At 34.9% G+C, this 4,865-nt stretch overlaps 1 pseudogene; it reads left to right on the plus strand.

The window, feature by feature from the left end:
• Nucleotides 1-4,415: 4,415 nt before the first annotated feature.
• LOC119571183 lies at nt 4,416-4,535 on the plus strand (annotated as a pseudogene).
• Nucleotides 4,536-4,865: the final 330 nt, after the last annotated feature.

A 4,865-nucleotide genomic window follows, 5' to 3' on the forward strand; every position in this document is an offset into this window, starting at 1 on the left:
AACACCACGAGAGGAATGCCAAGTGGCGAGGCAGGGCACGAAATAAAAACACAAAATGAAATCTTTTCCTTTATTAACACAAGTTATTTACCCGTACACTTTTCTATAGGCACAATACAGGGGGGAACCAGCATGTTTACACTGCACGATACAGCTTATAACAGGGCAACACAAAATATCAGTCACAAGGCACACCACGAGGTCCTTCACAGGAGCAGCAAACCCAATTCCGTCTCCACAGGAGCAGCAGCCAACCACGTCTCTCTTGGCTTGTTCCTCCGCTCCCTCCGCTCACAGCCGCTGCGTCATGTTTGCCCAGGTCCCTTCATGTTAACACATGCCCAGGTCATCCTTTTCATGTTAACACATGTTTCGCACATAAACAAAGACCCACTGCGTAGGGAGTATATACGGGTGTATATATAAATATATGTATATTTATATATGTTATACATCTAGTGTGTCAATATGTATATGTACAACTCACGCAACACATCTATACGTATATGTTTGTTTGTTTTTTCAGTGTGTGTGGCTGTGTGTGTGTGTGTGTGTGTGTGTGTGTGTGGTGTGTGTGTGTGGTGTGGGGGTGTGTGTGTGTGTGTGTGTGTGTGTGTGTGTGGGGTGTGTGTTTGGTGCGTGCGTGCGTGCGGTCGTGCGGTGGGGTGGCGTGCGTGCGTGTGTGTGTGTGTGCGCGTGTGGTGTGTGCATTAATATATTGCATAAGATGGGAATATCTTCCAAACCTGGAAATTACGTTGCCTTTCGGTGTCTAACTCTGGAATTTTCTGTGAGTTTTCTTTTCAAGGATGAGGATATATCTGCAAACTTTTTTGTTGTTAAAAAGGATTGATAGACCTACACCTATAACCGCTATTCCTATAAAAGTTTTTCCTTGTGTTTACAACTTTCATTTATTTTACTCTACAAACAAATATGAATACTTAACCATTTTACTGTTGCATGGTGTGTTGGTTTAAACCTAAACAAAGGAAAACTGCCAGATCGAATTTGAGGCACTTCATTTATAGGGAACACACCATTTTGTTCATGTCTTTTTGTTAATTCAATCAATTATACCGATTATTATTTTTACACATCTAGATTGCCAGATCCAATATTTAGGCACTTCACCTTATAAAGGGAAACACACTTCTTGTTCATGTCCTTTTATTAATTCAAACGATTTTACCCATATTACTTTTTTATACATCGAGTTCGTGGTGTATTTCTGTTAAAAACTGACACTGAGCCACTTGCTACAACATATTGCAACCATTATGGTTCATGATACATGTTGTTTATTACTGAAGTTAATTACTCATACTGAAAAATCGTAGTTATGTTTCTGTTGTACGCAAGGGACCGAGCCCAGTGAATAGAGGAGGAAGAGGCCATCCATAGCGAAATCAAGAAATGTTGTTGCTAATACTATTTTTTTTATGATACATATCATTCCATTATTCACCACTGCCATTGTTATATTTTGCATCATTGCTATCATCACTATTAAAAAGATGGCCTTTTCGTAAACATGCTAAAATAATAGTAACAGTAGTTATAAAAAGGATTTCACGTTTCTCTTTCTTATTTTTTATTATTATTTTCCTCTCATTTTTTTGACCAGTAACAATGATTGAATCTGCTTCCCTTTCTTCATCATATGACCTTGCCAGGGGAAATATTTGGGTTTCTTTCGTCTCATTTGCATTCGTGTTTACCTTTAGAATGCCAGTACCCAAGCTGCATTAAATCCTTTGGCTGCCCGACAATTCGTTCATTTTTAACAGTGTTTCAAGTGCGCCCTCTAATGCTTATGAGCGTTCTTTTTGTACGGGGCCATGAAAGTTAATCCAGTATTATAGTTCAAGCCAGATCTCTAAAGCACATATGCAATGGACAGCGTCCAGGATTAAATTTTAATACACCTCCGCAACAGACTTTACTTTTTGAGCTTAAAACTAATCCGGGACATGTGGGAGAAAGAGCTATTAATCCCACCAATCATGTATTAATACGTCAAAGACAACGTCATCAAACGCCATAGAGTTGAGTTGTCATTAATATTTAAAATAAACAATAACGAACAAATTCTATTTTCATGTCAAAATGAAAATGCATCAAATATATATTTTTTTATAAGTTGTGATATTCAAACTGCAGATGTAACTCTCAACTTTGAAAAAGAAAAACGAAAGAAAATCCCACAGAGAATTCCAGAGTTTGTAGACACAGAAAAAGCAATGTTATTTCCAGATTGGAAAAATATTCCCAACTTAGCAAAATATTAATCGAATAAGAAGAAAAGCTTTTAATAACGTCACGATTAGGTTTTAAATTCAAAGTACAAAACCCATTGATTCTTTAAACTATAGTGACCAAAACCGCGCGGACATTTGCTATCATGATCCTCGCTAGCAATAAACTGAAAATAAAGCCCTACCCGTAACAGTTTTAAGTATTTTATTAATATAATAATGGGACATAATATTCATAGTTTTTAAATGTGTAAAATGAAGTTACAGGGCGTGCTAAAAGGCGGAGGAAATTATCACCAATTCAATTCACCCATCCAAATACTGACCAGACTCAACGTTGCTTAAATTAGCTGATCGGAAGAGAAGCAGTGCTTTCAAAGTGGTATGATCGTTAACATAAATACCGTAAGCATTAATCAGTTTTCTATCAGTGCTCATACATTTTAATATAATTTTGGGATTGAACGTCATTGCTGTGATATCCCAGTCATATGGACTAAAATCTGCTCCACCGTATGCATCAGTCACAACCGACCATTATCGGGAGTATTGGTTTAAATTTCAAATCAGTTGCCATCACTTTCATCCACCTGCAAGTACCGCTTAAGAAGTTAAAGTAAAACAATATTGTATGTATAATAAATCTGTATATACGTTGCAACTAAATCACTTGTACATTCCCCCTCATTGTAAACAGGGACAAGCTCAATGATAGAGCATATCGTATTTATTCTAATTGAATTTTTTTTTTTTAATTATGGTGTTGCTATTATTATAATTATTATTAGTGTTATTATTTTCATGACCATTGTCCCGTAATTATTATTCGTAATAGCACAGGGTTACTGCTGCTATTAACATATCATCATTGCCATTAAAAATGGTAATAATGATACCACAAAGAATCAGTGATGGTAACCAGATTTTGTCAAAAACAATACAGATACATCAAATGTTGATAGAAATGTAGCAGACACAAAAAATGGTAAATCATGAACCACCATTGGTTTTACTCCCTTTAAGTGGTTGGCGTGGTCGAAGCAATGTATGAAGAATAAATTTCATTGATGTGACGTCGAAAAAGCCGCTTCTCGTCCGATCCCCGAAAGTGTGGCAACATTCATTTTGGTCAGTATTCGAATGGGTGACCGCCCAGGAACACTAGATGCTATTGACATTTTGTTTTTTCTTCGTGCATGTTCTTTTACGGCTTTCCCCTCCGCGAGCTAGTATAGCGTACTTTCCCAAGCGGCAAATAAGTACAAACTAAGTAGCAGCACAATAATAGGGCCTGTCTCAGCACCAGGTAGAAGAGATATAGAAATCTTATATGAAACATTCCAAAGAAAAACTTGCAAAAAAAACTACCATATTAATATAGGACACTGAAAATGCCTAAGGCATGTCCATGACATTGAGGCACAATAATCTACTTTCCTATTCGTAATAGATTTTTCTGTAAAGTATCGTTTTATGATCATATAAGATGGCCAGGTCACCATGACTGTTTATTTCTTACTATAATTACTATCATTAACTTTCATCGAATTATTAATTTACCTATTATCATCGTTATTGGTAGGGTAAATTATAACATTATCAACATTAATATTATCTATTTTTTATTCAATTTTATCATCAATAATTTTATCACCATTGATATCCTAATTATGATTTACATTAATCATTATAATCACTATAGTAGTATCATTATTACCATTATCATGACAACAATGATTATTTTGATGGCAACAAAACATCATATGCTAATAACAATAATAATGATGGTGAGATTAAACATAAAAAATACTAGTAAATAAACACAGCACTACAATACAACTGAAAATACTGATAATAACAACAATATCATTTAGCTCTGTGCGAGAGATATAGTTGCATTTAAAACATATTTCATTTTATTCAATTTTTTATGCATTACTTGTACATCTTGCATTCTTTACGGAGTTGTAAAGCTCGATAATTAGTAAAAAGCTTATGGCAGGTGCAAGATAAAGGTGATAATAGAGTTGAAATTGCCAATATTCCCGATAGTGGGTAGACAGTGATTGATGTATACATTATGAAGCTGATTTCTGTGATGACAATTATATAGAATGATGAGCACTGAGAGAAAATTGGCAAGTTTTGCTTATCTATGCCATCTATAATACCATGTTGAAAGCACCGCTTCTCGTCTGATCAGCTAAGTTAAGCAACGTTGGGTCTGGTCAGTTTCTAGGATGGGTGACCGCCTGGGAACAACAGATGCTGTTGGCATTTTTTTATAAAATTTCTAATATGATATGGGATTTTTTACCCCCATTTTAACAACCTCTTTCGTATATTCGTATAAGATAAATACTAAAATTCTTCAATCAATACGAAATACAGTAAAATTCGGCGTTGTCGAATTTAGAGATAAGATAAACAGAAAATGCATAGGGGAATAACGAAAGTAAAATGATAAGCTTGTTTCTAATAATCATATTAGAAACAATATTTACAAAATAAAAGAAAAAACCCAATAAGAATAAAATGATTGAAAACACTCACGATCAAGTTTTAGCAATATGTTTGGCAGCAGTTTTTGAAAATGTCTGTGTATGT

Source organism: Penaeus monodon, unplaced genomic scaffold (assembly GCF_015228065.2).
Source record: "Penaeus monodon isolate SGIC_2016 unplaced genomic scaffold, NSTDA_Pmon_1 PmonScaffold_5382, whole genome shotgun sequence".
Classification (NCBI taxonomy): domain Eukaryota; kingdom Metazoa; phylum Arthropoda; class Malacostraca; order Decapoda; family Penaeidae; genus Penaeus; species Penaeus monodon.